The sequence below is a fragment of the Triticum aestivum genome, chromosome 6A (assembly GCF_018294505.1).
Source record: "Triticum aestivum cultivar Chinese Spring chromosome 6A, IWGSC CS RefSeq v2.1, whole genome shotgun sequence".
Lineage (NCBI taxonomy): Eukaryota > Viridiplantae > Streptophyta > Magnoliopsida > Poales > Poaceae > Triticum > Triticum aestivum.
In genome coordinates, this window is record NC_057809.1 from 224,605,501 (window position 1) to 224,623,291 (window position 17,791).

Consider the following 17,791-nt stretch of genomic DNA (forward strand, 5'->3'; position numbering starts at 1 on the left):
TGATTTGAAATTTATTAGAATACTCTATGTTCTTCACTTATATCTTTTGAGCTATATAGTTTTCGCTCTAGTTCTTTACTTATATCTTTTAGAGCACGATGGTGGATTTATTTTATAGAAACTATTGTTCTCTCATGCTTCACTTATATTATTTTGAGAGTCCTTTAGAACAACATGGCAATAATAAAAACTTTCATATAAGTGCATTGAATACTATGAGAAGTTTGATACTTGATAATCGTTTTGAGATATGGAGATGGTGATATTAGAGTCATGCTAGTTGAGTAGTTGAGAATACGAGAAATACTTGCGTTGAAGTTTGTGATTCCCGTAGCATGCACGTATGGTGAACCGTTATGTGATGAAGTCGGAGCATGATTTATTTATTGATTGTCTTCCTTATGAGTGGCGGTCGACGACGAGCGATGGTCTTTTCCTACCAATCTATCCCCCTAGGAGCATGCGTGTAATACTTTGTTTCGATAACTAATAGATTTTTGCAATAAGTATGTGAGTTCTTTATGACTAATGTTGAGTCCATGGATTATACGCACTCTCACCCTTCCACCATTGCTAGCCTCTCTAGTATCGCGCAACTTTTGTCGGTACCATAAACCCACCATATACCTTCCTCAAAATAGCCACCATCATTGTCATGATTATGGCATTTCCATAGCCATTCCGAGATATATTGCCATGCAACTTTCCATCGCTCCGTTATTATGACACGCTTCATCATTGTCATATTTCTTGCATGATCATGTAGTTGACATCGTATTTGTGGCAAAGCCATCGTTCATAATTCTTTCATACATGTCACTCATGCATCATTGCACATCCCAGTACACCGCCGGAGGCATTCACATAGAGTCATATTTTGTTGTAAGTATTGATTTGTAATTTTTGAGTTGTAAGTAAATAAAGTGTGATGATCATCATTATTAGAGCATTGTCCCAAGTGAGGAAAGGATGGTGGAGACTATGATTCCCCCACAAGTCGGGATGAGACTCCGGACGAAAAAAAGAGAGAGAAAAGAGGCCAAAAAAAGAAAAGAAAGAAGGCCCAAATAAAAATTAAAATGAGAGAAAAAGAGAGAAGGGACAATGTTACTATCCTTTTTCCACACTTGTGCTTCAAAGTAGCACCATGTTCTTCATATAGATAGTCTCCTATGATATCACTTTCATATACTAGTGGGAATTTTTCTTTATAGAACTTGGCTTGTATATTCCAATGATGGGCTTCCTCAAAATGCCCTAGGTCTTCATGAGCAAGCAAGTTGGATGCACACCCACTTAGTTTGTTTTGTTGAGCTTTCATATACTTATAGCTCTAGTGCATCCATTGCATGGCAATCCCTACTCACTCACATTGATATCTATTAATGGGCATCTCCATAGCCCGTTGATACGCCTAGTTGATGTGAGACTATGTTCCCCTTTTTTGTCTTCTCCACAACCACCATTCTATTCCACCATATAGTGCTATATCCATGGCTCACGCTCATGTATTGCATGAAGATTGAAAAAGTTTGAGAACATCAAAAGTATGAAACAATTGCTTGGCTTGTCATCGGGGTTGTGCATGATTTAAATATTTTGTGTGGTGAAGATAGAGCATAGCCAGACTATATGATTTTGTAGGGATAAGTTTCTTTGGCCATGTTATTTTGAGAAGACATGATTGCTTAGTTAGTATGCTTGAAGTATTATTATTTTTATGTCAATATTAAACTTTTATATTGAATCTTTCAAATCTGAACATTCATGCCACAATAAAGAAAAATTACATTGAGAAATATGTTAGAAAGCATTCCACATCAAAAATTCTTCTTTTATCATTTACCTACTTGAGGACGAGCAGGAATTAAGCTTGGGGATGCTTGATACGTCTCCAAAGTATCTATAATTTTTGATTGCTCCATGCTATTATATTATCTATTTTGGATGTTAATGGGCTTTATTTTACACTTTTATATCATTTTTGGGACTAACCTACTAACCGGAGGCCCAACCCAAATTGTTGTTTTTTTGCCTATTTTAGGGTTTCGAAGAAAAGGAATATCAAACAGAGTCCAAACGGAATGAAACCTTCAGGATCGTGATTTTCTCAACAAACGTGATCCAGGAGACTTGGAGTGGCCGTCAAGAAACAAGGGAGGAAGGCACGAGGCAGGGGGCGCGCCTACCCCCCTGGGCGCGCCCTCCACCCTCGTGGGCCCTCCGTTGCTCCACCGACGTACTTCTTCCTCCTATATATATCCACGTACCCCCCAAACATCCAGGAGCACCATGAAAACCTAATTCCACTGCCGCAACCTTCTGTACTCGAGAGATCCCATCTCGGGGCCTTTTCTGGAGCTCCGCCGGAGGGGGCATTGATCATGGAGGGCCTCTACATCAACTCCATGGCCTCTTCGGGGATATGTGAGTAGTTTACTTCAGACCTACGGGTCCATAGTTATTAGCTAGATGACTTCTTCTCTCTCTTTGGATCTCAATACAAAGTTCTCCTCGATATTCTTGGAGATCTATTCGATGTAATCTTATTTTGTGGTGTGTTTGTCGAGATCCGATGAATTGTGGGTTTATGATCCAGATTATCTATGAACAATATTTGATTCTCCTCTGAATTCTTTTATGTGTGATTGGTTTATCTTTGCAAGTCTCCTCGAATTATCAGTTTGGTTTGGCCTACTAGATTGATCTTTCTTGCAATGGGAGAAGTGCTTAGCTTTCGGTTCAATCTTGCGGTGTTCGATCCCAGTGACAGAAAGGGAACCGATATGTATTGTATTGTTGCCATTGAGGATAAAAAGATGGGGTTTATATCATATTGCATGAGTTTATCCCTCTACATCATGTCATCTTCCTTAAAGCATTACTCTGTTCTCTTGAACTTAATACTCTAGATGCATGATGGATAGTGGTCGATGTGTGGAGTAATAGTAGTAGATGCAGAATCGTTTCGATCTACTTGTCTTGGATGTGATGCCTATATACATGATCATACCTAGATATTCTCATAACTATGCTCAATTCTATCAATTGCTCGACAGTAATTTGTTTACCCACCGTAATACTTATGCTCTTGAGAGAAGCCACTAATGAAACCTATGGCTCCCGGGTCTATCTTTCATCATATTAATCTTCCAATACTTTGTTATTTCCTTTGCCGTTTATTTTACTTTGCATTCTTATTTCTCTTTATCATAAAAATACCAAAAATATTATCTTATCATATCTATCAGATCTCACTCTCGTAAGTGACCGAGAAGGGCTTGACAACCCCTTTATTGCGTTGGTTGCGAGGTTTTTATTTGTTTGTGTAGGTGCGTGGGACTTGAGCGTGATCTCCTACTGGATTGATACCTTGGTTCTCAAAAACTGAGGGAAATACTTACGCTGCTTTACTGCATCACCCTTTCCTCTTCAACGGAAAACCAACGCATTGCTCAAGAGGTAGCATGCATCATCCCGCAACTAACTCATTAGTCACATTGCTTGCAAGGCTTATAGTGATGTGCATTACCGAGAGGGCCTAGAGATACCTCTCCGACAATTGGAGTGACAAATCCTAATCTCGATCTATGCCAACTCAACAAGTACCATCAGAGACACCTGTAGAGCACCTTTATAACCACTCAGTTACGTTGTGACATTTAGTAGCACACAAAGTGTTCCTCCAGTGTTCGTGCATAATCTCATAGTCATAGGGACATGTATAAGTCATGAAGAAAGCAATAGCAACAAACTAAACGATCAAATGCTAAGCTAACGGAATGGGTCAAGTCAATCACATCATTCTCTAATGATGTGATCCCGTTAATCAAATGACAACTCATGTCTATGGTTAAGAAACTTAACCATCTTTGATTCAACGAGCTAGTCAAGTAGAGGCATACTAGTGACACTCTGTTTGTGTATGTATTCACACATGTACTAAGTTTCCGGTTAATACAATTCTAGCATGAATAATAAACATTTATCATGATATAAAGAAATAAATATAACTTTAGTATTGCCTCTAGGGCATATTTCCTTCAGTATAGGCCACAACTTTCTTCTCTTGCATTAACACACTGCCAAGACCTTGCAATGAGGCATCACAGAAAACTTAGAATGGCTTGGACTCATCAAGAGGAGTTAGGACATGAGCTGAGATGAGTTTCTCTTTGAGAGTGTTGAAAGCAACGTCACACTCAGGAGTCCAGGAATACTTGACATGCTTTTAGAGGAGGTTGGATAGAGTCTTAGCAATCTTTGAGACATTCTCAACAAATCTTCGGCAATAGCTTGCAAGCCCAAGGAAACTGCGGAGCTGCTTGACATTCTGAGGAGGCTCCCAATTCACAATTGCAGAAACCTTCTCCAGATTAACAGAAATGCCCTTGGCGGAGATGATGTGGCCAAGGTAAAGAACTTCATCAAGCCAAAACTCACATTTAGAGAACTTTGCATAGAACTGATACTCCTGAGCTTGTAGAGCACCAATCGCAAATGTTTGGCATGATCCTTCTTATTCTTGGAGAAGACCAAGATATCATCGAGATACACTAGGACGAATTCATTGGTGTAGGGGTTGAAGATGAAGTTCATCATGCGAGAGAATGTTGGAGGGGCATTTGCAAGCCTGAAAGACATGACAGTATATTCATAAGAACCAAAGCTTGTTCTGAATGCTGACTTAGGGATATCTTCTTCACGAATGCGAATCTGATGATAACCCATACGGAGGTCAAGCTTGGAAAACACCTTTGCACCTTTGAGTTGCTTGAATAGCTCATTGATGTTGGGAAGTGGGTACTTATTCTTGATTGTCTTCTTGTTCAATGGGAGGTAATGGACGCAACGTCGGTCTGTGCCATCCTTCTTCTGGACAAAATAATAGCACAACCCCATGGAGATGAACTTGGTCTAATCAGACCCAGACACTCTTGTTCATCGAGCTGTTTCTTCAATTCTTTCAGCTCTTTTGGCCCAAGCTTGTAGGGGCGCTTGCAAACGGGTTCTGTACCGGGCTCAAGATCAATAATGAACTCGACTGGCCGGTGAGGAGGCATACCCGGAAGCTCTTCTAGGAAGACATCTTGATACTCACAAACAACTGGAATCTGAGAAATTGCGTCTAACTCGCCCTTCTCATTGAGGGAGAACAACAGAATGGTTTCATCATGAGCAACATAAATGATCACATCCTCAGAAGGGTGCATCAATTTAATCTCCCTGGCAGCACAATCAAGAGAAGCCTTGTGCTGAGAAAGCCAATCCATGCCGAGGATGAGATCAATATAAGAGTCACCGAGAATAATTGGGGAAGCCTGGAATTTATAATTGCCCATCTTGATGGTGACATCCGGAACGAATACATTAGAGCTCATCAAAACACCCAGAGAAACGACACGCAAAGGCTTCGATAGTACTTGTGAAAACAAGTCAAGCTTCCAAACGGAAGGTCTTGAAATGAAAGAACGCGATGCACCAGAATCAAATAAAACTTTAGCATGAATATCATTAAGTGGGAGATTACCCATCATCACTTCTGAGGAAACCTCTGCTTGAGCTGCAATCAGCTTGTTCACCTTTGTAGACTTGGGATTATGCTTGACAACTGCATTACTTGCTGATCTGACCAGAGGAGGAGGCGGAAGGCGCTTCTGGGTGCACTTGTTTGAGTAATGCCCTTTCAAACCACACCTGTGACAATTGACCTCTAAAAGCGGACGGAAAGGTGGAGGAGGACCACCTGTCCTCGGAGCCTGAGACTTGTTCTGATAGCCTGGGTGTTGGGGAACACAGTAATTTCAAAAAAATTCCTACACACACCCAAGATCATGGTGATACATAGTAGAGAGAGGGGAGAGTGTTGTCCACGTACCCTCGTAGGCCGTAAGCGGAAGCGTTATGACAACGTGGTTGATGTAGTCGTACGTCTTCACGATCTGCACACGTTTGGCTCGGTAACGTCCCATGAATTCACGATCCAGCAGAGTGTCGAGGGAGAGCTTCATCAGCACGACGGTGTGATGACGGTGATGATGATTCTACCAGAACAGGGCTTCACCTAAGCACCGCTACGATATGACCGAGGTGGATTATGGTGGAGGGGGCACTGCACACGGCTAAGAGATCAATTATCAACTTGTGTGTCTATGGGGTTTCCCTCCCCCATATATAAAGGAGTGGAGGAGGGGGAGGGCCGGCCCTCCTATGGTGCGCCCCATGGGGAGTCCTACTCCTGCTACCTCTTGAGCAGTGTGTTGGTTTTCCCTTGAAGAGGCAAGGGTGATGCAACAAAGTAGCGTAAGTATTTCCCTCATTTTTTGAGAACCAAGGTATCAATCCAGTAGGAGGCCACACGCAAGTCCCTCGTACCTACACAAACAAATAAGAACCTCGCAACCAACGCGATAAAGGGGTTGTCAATCCCTTCATGGTCACTTACGAGAGTGAGATCTGATAGAGATAATAATGATAAGATAAATATTTTTGGTATTTTTATGATATAGATTGAAAGTAAAGATTGCAAAGTAAAAATAGATTGGAAACTTATATGATGGAAGATATACCCGGGGGCCATATGTTTCACTAGTGGCTTCTCTCAAGATAGCATAAGTATTATGGTGGGTGAACGAATTACTGTCGAGCAATTGATAGAAAAGCGAATAATTATGAGAATATCTAGGCATGATCATGTATATAGGCATCACGTCCGTGACAAGTAGACCGACTCCTGCCTGCATCTACTACTATTACTCCACACATCGACCACTATCTAGCATGCATCTAGAGTATTAAGTTCATAAGAACAGAGTAACGCATTAGGTAAGATGACATGATGTAGAGGGATAAACTCAAGCAATATGATATAAACCCCATATTTTTTATCCTCGATGGCAACAATACAATACGTGTCGTTTCCCTTTCTGTGACTGGGATCGGGCACCGCAAAATTGAACCCAAAGCTAAGCACTTCTCCCATTGCAAGAAAGATCAATCTAGTAGGCCAAACCAAACTGATAATTCGAAGAGACTAGCAAAGATAACCAATCATGCGTAAAAGATTTCAGAGAAGAATCAAATATTGTTCATAGATAGACTTGATCATGAACCCACAATTCATCGGATCTCGACAAACACACTGCAAAAAGAGTTACATCGAATAGATATCCAAGAAGATTGAGGAGAACTTTGTATTGAGATCCAAAGAGAGAGAAGAAGCCATCTAGCTAATAACTATGGACCCGAAGGTCTGAAGTAAACTACTCACACATCATTGGAGGGGCCATGGGGTTGATGTAGAGGCCCTCCGTGATCAACGCCCCCTCCGGCGGAGCTCCGGAAAAGGCCCCAAGATGGGATCTCTTGGGTACAAAAGGTTGCGGCGGTGGAAATAGGGTTTCGTGGTGCTCCTGGATGTTTTCGGGGTATGTGAACATATATAGGAGGAAGAAGTACGTCGGCTGAGCCACGAGGGGCCCACGAGGGGGAGGGCGTGCCCGGGGGGTTGGCGCGCCCCCTGCCTCGTGGACTCCTCGTATGTTTCTTGACGTGCACTCCAAGTCCTCTGGATCACATTTGTTCCAAAAATCACGCTCCTGAAGGTTTCATTCCGTTTGGACCCTGTAGTGGAATTGTCACGGGAGATATCCTAGTGAAAGGACTTAGTCATGGAGCCATCACAACTAGGAAGCTTAAAGGGGTTAATTGGGACAAAGGACACGAGAGGTTTATACTGGTTCGGCCCCTTACGGTGAAGGTAAAGTCTAGTCCAGTTGATGTGGTATTGCTAGGTTTCGATGACCAAGGAGCGAAAACACGCTAGCTTGGCTCTCAATCTGTTGTTTCTTGCCCTAAGCCGCCGCCGGGTCATCCTCTTATATACACGGGTTGACGCCCTGCGGCCTATAGAGTCCCGGCCGGCTCATACAACGTGTCCGGCTCGGTGATGTCTTTTACATGCCTTACTTTACAAGTCTTAGTCATACATGACGGTTTACACTCACAGGCCTTAAGCCGCCTCTGGGCTTGGGCCTACTACAAGCCTTATCATAAACTGTCACTTTGTATACTCTTCGGGCTTCTTTTAAGTAACCCGCCATTGTGATTGACCCGGCCCCTCCTGGGCGGGTCATGCCTGGTAGTCATATCCCCAACATTAGGCCCCAGGTTGATTTGAACTCTGTTCTTGTCAATCTTCAACACTTAGAAAAAATCCATCTATTACCGCTGCGAAAGCCTTGTAATCCGCCATGACGTCATCTCCGGATTTTTCGAAAACCCGCCACCACGTCATTCTTAACGGATCTTTATCTTTAATGTCTTTCCGAAAATCGAGGCACCTGGGTAGCTGGATAACCATGCTTCGGCCTCCTCATTTTTCGCGCTCACTTATTAGTCTTTCCTTATAAATAGCCGCGACCGGTCTTCTTTCCCATCATCTTCTTCCTCTCGCGACTTTCAATGCTTGAACTCCGCCGCTGCTGCTGTGCTCACCGTCGTCCTCAACCTTGGCCACTGCATCAACCTGAGTTTGTCCAGAGAAACGGTGGCGATCCTCCGCAGTATATCTGCGTCCGTAAGTCCTTGCTTTCTCATACCCTAGATCTGCATTAGGGTTTGCGAGCTCCTTCTGTGTTCTTAGCTATTCATCGCAGATTCTTTGTAGTTTCTCCACTGCATCCTTCTTTGATCTAAAAGAAGTATGGAACTCATGCGGTAGTTATTTTGCATCCATTTCAGATGCTAGTAGATCCCTTTTTCTTGTACAAAGGCCTCCCTAGAACTGATGAACTTCTTTGTGCTATTTTTTTAGGTCTAGATTTATTTTTCTTTTTTGAACCATCTTGATCCAAAATAATAGCAACAGCTTGTGAAACTTGTTTATCTCAGTACTTAGTCCATTCTGTCTCAGGAAACCTTCGAATATCTTTAGCCATGGCGGCTTATCATGTCGACTCATTTTTCCTTTATATATCATGAGCCCTTACTTAAGCCGCCATTACTCATCTGTACTATAATCATTTAACCTGTAATTCCACCAATTAATTTGAACCAGCAAATTACTTTCTTTCCAGCTTGTCCTTTTTCATTATGCCGTCAAAGGCACCAACAGTCTACAACTGGGTCCCTTCCACAGTCACTGATGACACTTTGTAGGACTTTATCACCATCGGATACTTGCCGGAGAAGAACATTATGTCCTATCGTGCTCCTGACCCGGCCGAAGAACGACCTCAGCCCAAAGACGGGGAAGTCATCATCTTTACTGATCACATGAACCAGGGTTTTTCAGCACCCAACTCAAAGTTCTTCAGAGATGTTCTGCATTTTTTCAAGCTTCATCCACAAGATCTTGGACCCAACTCCATATCCAACATCTGAAATTTCCAAGTTGTTTGTGAGGTTTATCTTCAAGAAGAACCTACTGTTGAACTCTTCAGAGAGTACTTCTATTTGAACCGCCAGAATGAATGCACCAACGGCCTCAGCTTGGAACTTGGTGGAATCTCGATTCAGCGCCGACAGGGTGCTGTCTTTCCCTTAGTAGTCTTACCAAGCCATCCCAAGGATTGGAACCAAACTTGGTTTTATTGCAAAGACACGTCGCCAGCGGATGAAAGACCAATGTCGGGTTATCGCACGGAGCGCCTTGACTCTAAGTTTGTGCTCCCCGACAAGCTTACTGCCGCTGAACGCAAGAAACTTATCCCATCCATCAAAAGGATTCAAGCCTTATTAGGAAACGGCCTAACTGGAGTTGATCTGATCCGTTGTTGGATCACATGGCGGGTCATCCCTCTGAGCCGCCACTCTGCCTTGATGTATACCTATGCCGGAGGACTAGATGACCCTCTGCGTCATAGCTCTCTGCAACTGACTCAAGAAGCCATTGTTGAAATGTCAACCACCCTCGTCAACAGTAAATACGAGGACTGCAGTAAAGTTGGATTCAATCCTTTCTGCAAACTTAACCCGGCACCAGAGGTAAATCCCCTTGACCCCCTTTTTCCTTCAGTATTTAAGTATTTTCATGGCTTTTAACCTATTATTGGCCTGCATGCCAAATCTAATTTTTGGAAGGCAAAATACGATCATCAAGCTACCAAGGCTAGAGCCGCTGCCATAGCCACCAAGAAGACAACCCGAAAGTCCAAGAAGAAAAGAACTGCTTCTGATATGTTCAAGCTGGATGATGTTTCTGAGTCGGAGGTAGCCCTTGACTCTCTTGGCCTACTTTTTAACAACCTTATTGACACTGACTATTGCCAGGACGACACGGGGGCCAGCCAGGCAGTAGAAGAAGAGGTAACTATTTCCTCCGACTCGGAACCTTTGCCAAGACAGAAACCTCGACTGGTAACCCAGAAAGTAAGGTTTTCACACCCTTTGGCTCATTTGGATCCTCATTTTCTTTTTAGAAAATAGCAACATGAGAGCCGCCGTCAGGCCCGGACCAGTGACGATAATGTACTACCCTCCGGCTTACCAAAAACTCCTCGGAAACACTAGAATGAGGTTTCTTTCACCTTTGTCTCTTGCTTTTATCAATGAATCTATTTCCTTGCTCTCTTAATTGTGATTTTACTATTGCAGGAGGTTTCTCGTTCGTCCAGCGATTCTTCACAAACTCAATTTTCGGCTTTCAAGACTGCCCCCGGGTAAAGAAAATTATCTTTCTTCTGCATCTTTAGGTCTGTATCATTATACTGACTCATGAAATTCTTCTTAGCGGACAAGCAAAGCCCAAGAAAACCAGGGTGGCTAAGCCGGCGGAAGGCCCGAAAGACCCTGCTCCTGAACCGGCAATACCAACTGCTCCTGAACAATCTGAAGCACCAGAAGACCCTGCTGTCAACATTCAATCAGACCTTCCTGAGCCGTCAGCTGATGAAGCTATTCTCAATCCATCCACTGTTGGGCTGTCCAGCTCAGCTAACCCGCCGGCGCCTTCTGACAATGTCGTTCTAATCACTCGTAGCAGATACGTTTAGCCGGGTAACCCAACCGTACTGGCCAGGCACTCTACCAAGCAAGAAGCTTTGGAAAGGCAGAAGGTATGGTTTGACGTCTCTCACTATGCTCACCTGAGCATTAGTGACATGTTATCTCGATACCTTAGTCATGTGCATTCCAGACATGACTCTAAAATCGAAATGGTCAAACAGCTGCAACTGAAATATGAGGTACTGTAACATCCCAAATTTTCAATTTGGAATGTTATACATAGATCATCATGCATATCATATTTTTCTTGCATTTTGGTTGATCCTAGAAATTTCACGCAACTCAAGGACCCTCGGAGAGAGTTGGAGATTTTGTTATTTTCATATTTGGGTTTTTCTCAAATTTTGAAAAGAGGATCATTTGATTTATTTATTTTATCTTCAATTATTTTTTTGGTGTTAAAATATATGAGAGAGGGAATAATATGACTTTCCCACATTTAGGAAAAAAATGAAGATTTAATAAATAGATCAAATTTTTGTTTGCCGGAGTTCTTTTTGCATCTTATTTGGATAGGGAAAAATGCGCGTTTTCGAAAATTGCATTTTAGGTCTGGAGTAAAGTTCATTTTGTTCGGCTCATTTTTAGGAGTCGGGGAAAATTTACTTTAGGTTTTTCGGAGTTCGTTTAGTTTCTTTTTCTTTTGTTTTCTGCGTGCGAAAACCAGTTAAAAAAAGCAGCGCCTTGGGCCAAGGCCCAGCCAGCAGGCCGGCCGGCCAGGCCCCAGCCGTGCGTGCGCCAGCGCCTGGCGCAGGAGGCAGCCACCACCTCGCCTCTTGCCTTAGCCGAATCCTTTTAGGATTCTAGGCTAGCCCTTTCCTTTATTCCGTTTTCTTTTTCATCTAGGATTCCTTTTTCCTACTCTTTTTCTTGTCCCCTACCCCAAGTAAATCCCCCCTCCCCAATATAAATACTACAACACCCCCCCCCCTCTAAACCCATCAAATCAAACCCCAAGCCCCAAGCCCCAAGCCGCGCCCCACCCCGCGCTCTACACCACGGTCGCGCCACCCCACACCCGCGCCACCGCCGCACCTTGCCCACGCCGCCGCCCTACGCCACGCCGCCGGAGCCTCTCGCCGGAGACCTCACCGGAGGTTGCCCCGCGTCTCCTTTCCTCGGATCATTTTCTTCTAATCGTTCCGATTCTTTTCTTCTCTTCTGCTTCATTTTCTAGATCGGTTTTTCGTTTCGGTTTCTTCTCCGAAACCCTAGATCGGATTCGTTTTCTTTTCCGATTTAGTTGCCTTTGGACCGTTCGCCGGACCGTTCGTCCTAACAAACGTGATCACCAGATTCTTCTAGGTTAACGAACGTCCATTCGTATAACCGTTCTTCTTTTTCTTCTCGTCGGATTTATTCCGCGATCGCGATCTCAGATCCGATCTTCGTTCTAGTTTATCTTCTCGCTCGTTTATCGGAATCAGGTGATTCAAGCGCCTGGAGTTTCGTTTCGAAACCGCCGTTCCGTCTAATCAACTTAAACAAGCTTTTGCCCCGGTAAAATTTGACCTAGTTTCAACTTGCTAGAACCGAGTTGTTTTCTTCCGCCGTTTGTTTTCCGTTTCTTTGTTCGGTTCGTTCTTTCTTTGCAACCGGAGTTCTTAAGTTGAACTTTCTGGTTCGATCTTTTGTTCGAGTTTTACCTGTGCATTAGATGAGTACTTATTGTGTGCTTGTTGTTTGTCTGCGATAGATTACCCGGATTGCGCCGCCTGTTACTTCGAAACCCTAGGACTCGCGGATCATCAGCAAGGCAAGTAACACTTTGATCATACCTTTTCTACAACCCATGTTTTATTGCATTAGATCATCCTCACACATTGCATGACTAGGATCTAATTAAATTGTGGGATGGGAAGTAGATGAGGTAGTACCTATTACCTGTATTATTATGAAACCTTTGGGAGTTACTTCTACGTTTGCTTATTATGCCATGCTATGCTAGTAGACGTGGATTGGGTGAGTGATATCCATGATAGATGTGAGTTGATAATTTTAATGGTTTACCTAAGGTGGCAACTTAAACACACATCTGGGTGGATTGAGGCACCTGATGTCTATCAGGACTTGCCTGTTTTTTTTGGACCGCCACCCAGGCTCAAAGGGATCATAAGATCTTTCATGCTAGAAACTTCCGTGTGCAGCCACAAGCCAGTATGGGCTCTGGCATAGTTGACTAAGTTGTGCGAACTCTTACAGTGGTGGACTAGCAGATGTAGGGGATGTAGGTGTACCGGTCTACCCGATCGTAAGGTGCTAGCGCCTCTGAAAGACTGTGTCTCGGTCATCCGTTTCTCAAACACCATGTAGTGCGAGAAATCCAACGGAGGCGATCGAGTCTTGTGGGGAAAAGTGCGCAAACCTCTGCAGAGTGTACAAACTAATCATGATTAGCCGTGTCCCCGGTTATGGACAACTTGAGTATCTAGTACTTGAATATCATGTGAATCTCAACATGTTACTTCTAATTAATGTTGTTGGGTTTTAATTATTTTTAATTGGGATTGAGAATGCTGTCAACCATTCTCGATGTTTCACAACCACCATGATAGTTAAATAAATTTATTCCTTTGCAGTAGGGAAAAACTGGCTTTACACAAAACTTAAACCATAGAGCTTTCCACCAGCCATATATGCATATAGTATAGCTGTTTCATTCCATTACTCTCTATGTGTTACTTTGCCAGCATATTCCATGTGCTGACTCGTTTTCGGGCTGCAACTTCTCATGTTGCAGACATTTCAGACGATGAGTAAGGTGTTTTAGGTCGTGGTTCTATACTCAGTGATGCCGTTGGAGTTGATGGACCCATTTATCTTCCAAGTCTTCCGCTGTTATCGACACTAGATGGCCTTAAGCCATGTTTATTGTAATAAGTTCTCTATTGAGACAACGATGTAATAAGTGTGTGATTGCCACTCTGCTATAAATCCTTCGATGTACTGTGTGGTGTGAGCATTACTGATCCAGGGATGACACCCGAGCACAAAGCGCTTGATCCATTCGGGTCGGGTCGCGACAGAGAATGGTATCAGAGCACACGCTGACTGTAGGACACGACCACTAAGTTAAAGCCATAGATCACCATTCTCTTCTCATTTTCTAACTCCTCATCTTTTCTACTCTTTTAGGATGATGAACGCGAAGATTAAGTACGCTCAACCGGATGAAGGCACACCATTTGGATTTCACCTGAAGGAAGTCACCAAGTACCTGAACATTGGATTACCAAGCTTCACGGGAACTTTCAACGCCACTCTGCCTGAAGAGGAGCGCTGGAAGATTCAAGCTCACGTTCCGGGAAGGACATTCGCGCCAATCACGAAACCCATAGATAGTGTTTTCAATGCACCAACCTGGAGTCTGGGAAGGAGCATGGCAGCTCATATCACCATAGGACGCATTGGAGAAGTTTATCAAGAAGACCTCAAGGACACTATCTACCAGATTTGCGGACGCCGAGATGAACAATGGGAGTTAGTCCACACCAAGAAGGATATATCCATTGCATCTTTCATCCAGGAGTTAAACCAGCACATTCGACGCCACGAGAACCAGATGTGCAATGATATGATAGAGTTGAAGAATGTGAAGGCAAGGATCATCGAGCTAGAAGGAGAACTGAAGTCTACACGCAAGGACTACATGGACGAGATCGTAGCTCTAGCAAGTTAGCATCCAAGGAAGAAGACGAGTACGTCACATGTCCGGACAACTACATCATCATCGACGACACCGATTCGGATCCAAGTGAACCCGACTTTGAAGACGAAGCTGGAGCAGATATCATGGAGTCTTCCACCGGTTCAAATTTCTAGATGACCACCAGATAGTAGTAGTATTCCCCCATGTAAACAGTATAGTCGAGCACTTTTGCGATAGTTAGACCGTTTGTAAGCCCTTGTTTGATTGATTGAAGTGATATTGTGTGCATTGGGGTAGTGTTTTCCCTTTAGACCTCACTCTATTCTTATATCTCATCTTTTCTAAACCCTCAGATGCCTCCAAGACGTGACAATGGATTTCCACCGGAGCTCACTCAGTTGATCCAGCAGCAGAATCAATTGTTGCAGATGTTAGTCCAGAACCAGCAAAACAACAACAACAACCCACCACCACCACCACCTGTTGACCACTTAGCCCGTTTTCTTAGGCTGAATCCGCCGGTGTTTTCCAGTAGCACCGAGCCAATAGTAGCAGACGATTGGCTCCGCAAGATAGGAAGGGAGTTGACCACTGCAGGATGCACGGATGGTGAGAAAGTGAAGTTTTCCGCTCACCAGCTTGACGGACCCGCGGCAGCATGGTGGGAGAATTTCACAACCACTTACCCAGTTGACACTGTCACATGGGATCAGTTTCAGCAAGCTTTCCACACTGCCCATGTTTCAGCAGGAGCTATGGCCATAAAGAAGCGTGAGTTTCGCAACTTACGCCAAGGAGGAAGGACAGTTGGCCAGTACGTTGACGACTTCAGCAAGTTAGCACGTTATGCCCCAGATGACGTTGCTACGGATGCAGCTAAGCAGGAGAAGTTTTTGGAAGGATTGAATGATGAGCTAAGCATGCAGTTGATGGTAGCCACTTTCAACAACTACCAGGAGTTGGTAGATCGTGCCATCATGATTGAAGGAAAGCAACAGCAGATTGAGAACCGTAAGAGGAAGTATGGACAGGGGAAAAATAACTCTGGAGCCCAGCAGAAGCCCCGTTTTGCCCCTAAACCGGGATTTCAGTTTCAGCACACCCATGGAGGAGGTAGCTCGCACAACCATAATGGCCACAAGAATGGTAATGGGAATGGAGGAAGCAACGGCCAGAACCGGACCACCCCATCGACCCCAGCCAAGAAGGATTTGAGCCACGTCACTTGCTATAAGTGTTCCAAGACCGGACATTATGCCAATGAATGTCCTGAAGGCCAGAATGGAAATGGCAATGGAAGCTCTGGGAAGAAGCCGAACCCTTTCAATAGGGGACAGGTGAACCACGTTAATGTGGAGGAGGTTGAAGATCAGCCCGATGCAGTAATCGGTAAGTTTTTGGTTAAGTCATTTACTACACTCGTTCTTTTTGATACTGGTGCATCCCATTCATACATATCAAGGGGATTTGTGGATAAGTATAACCTGCCAACCCAAGCCCTTAGGTCACCCATGTTAGTAAGCTCACCAGGAGCGGAGTTTATGGCTAGACGATGGTGTGATCGGTTACCATTAAGGATTGGTAACTATGTGTTTCCCTCAGACCTAATAATATTGGAATCTCAAGGATTGGATGTGATTCTTGGTATGGATTGGTTGTCGATGTATGGAGGAAACATTGATTGCGCCAGTAAGACAATTTTGCTTACCACACCAGAAGGAAGAAGGATCAAGTATGTATCCCGGCATGTGCCACACAGGACACAAGTAAACTGCCTAATAGGAGTTGTGCAAGAGGAAGTACCAGTGGTAAAGGATTTTCCTGATGTATTTCCTGAGGAATTACCAGGCATGCCACCAGATAGAGACATTGAGTTTTTGATTGAGTTATTGCCAGGTACAGGCCCAATATCAAAGAGACCATATAGGATGCCAGCAAAGGATTTGGTGGAAATTAAGAATCAGATTAAGGAGTTATTGGATAAAGGTTACATTCGCCCAAGTTATTCGCCTTGGGGATCACCCGTACTTCTAGTGGAAAAGAAGGATGGATCATTAAGGATGGTTGTAGATTATCGGAGATTGAATGAAGTAACCATCAAGAACAAGTACCCACTGCCAATGATCAACGATCTGTTTGATCGGTTGCAAGGAGCTAAAGTGTTTTCCAAGATCGATTTGCGATCAGGGTACCACCAATTGAAGATTCGAGAGCAGTACATACCTAAGATAGCATTCACCATGAGATATGGACTGTATGAGTATACCGTTATGTCATTTGGATTGACTAACGCACCTGCCTATTTTATGAACCTGATGAACAAAGTGTTTATGGAGTTTTTGGATAAGTTCGTCGTAGTGTTCATCGATGACATTCTAGTTTATTCAAAGAATGAAGAGGAGCATAAGGAACATTTGCGTTTGGTTTTGGAGAAACTAAGGGAACATCAGTTATATGCCAAATTCAGCAAATGCGAGTTTTGGTTGAAGGAAGTTGGATTTCTTGGACACGTTATATCCGGAGAAGGTATAGCAGTTAACCCCACAAAGGTTGAGATCGTAACCGAATGAGAAGCACCAACAACAGTTGGAGAGATCCGGAGTTTTCTTGGACTCGCGGGATACTACCAGAGATTCATTGAGAACTTTTCAAAGATTGCAAAGCCTATGACTGAATTGTTGAAGAAGGATACTAAGTTCAAATGGACTGAGGAGTGTGAGGCTAGTTTCCAGGAGTTGAAGAAACGTTTGGTTACCTCACCAGTATTGATTTTGCCAGATCAGACCAAGGATTATGAGGTGTATTGTGATGCTTCACGTCGAGGACTTGGAGCAGTGCTTATGCAGGAACAGAGAGTTGTTTCGTATGCTTCACGACAACTGAAGCCTCATGAGTTGAATTATGCCATGCATGATTTGGAGTTAGCAGCCGTAGTGCATGCGTTGAAAACATGGAGACATTTCCTCATTGGAAATCATTGTAAGGTGTACACGGATCACAAGAGTTTGAAGTACATTTTCACGCAGAAGGAGTTGAACCTCCGACAAAGGAGCTGGTTGGAGCTCATCAAGGATTATGACATGAGATTGCATTACCATCCCGGAAAAGCTAATGTAGTAGCTGACGCATTGAGCC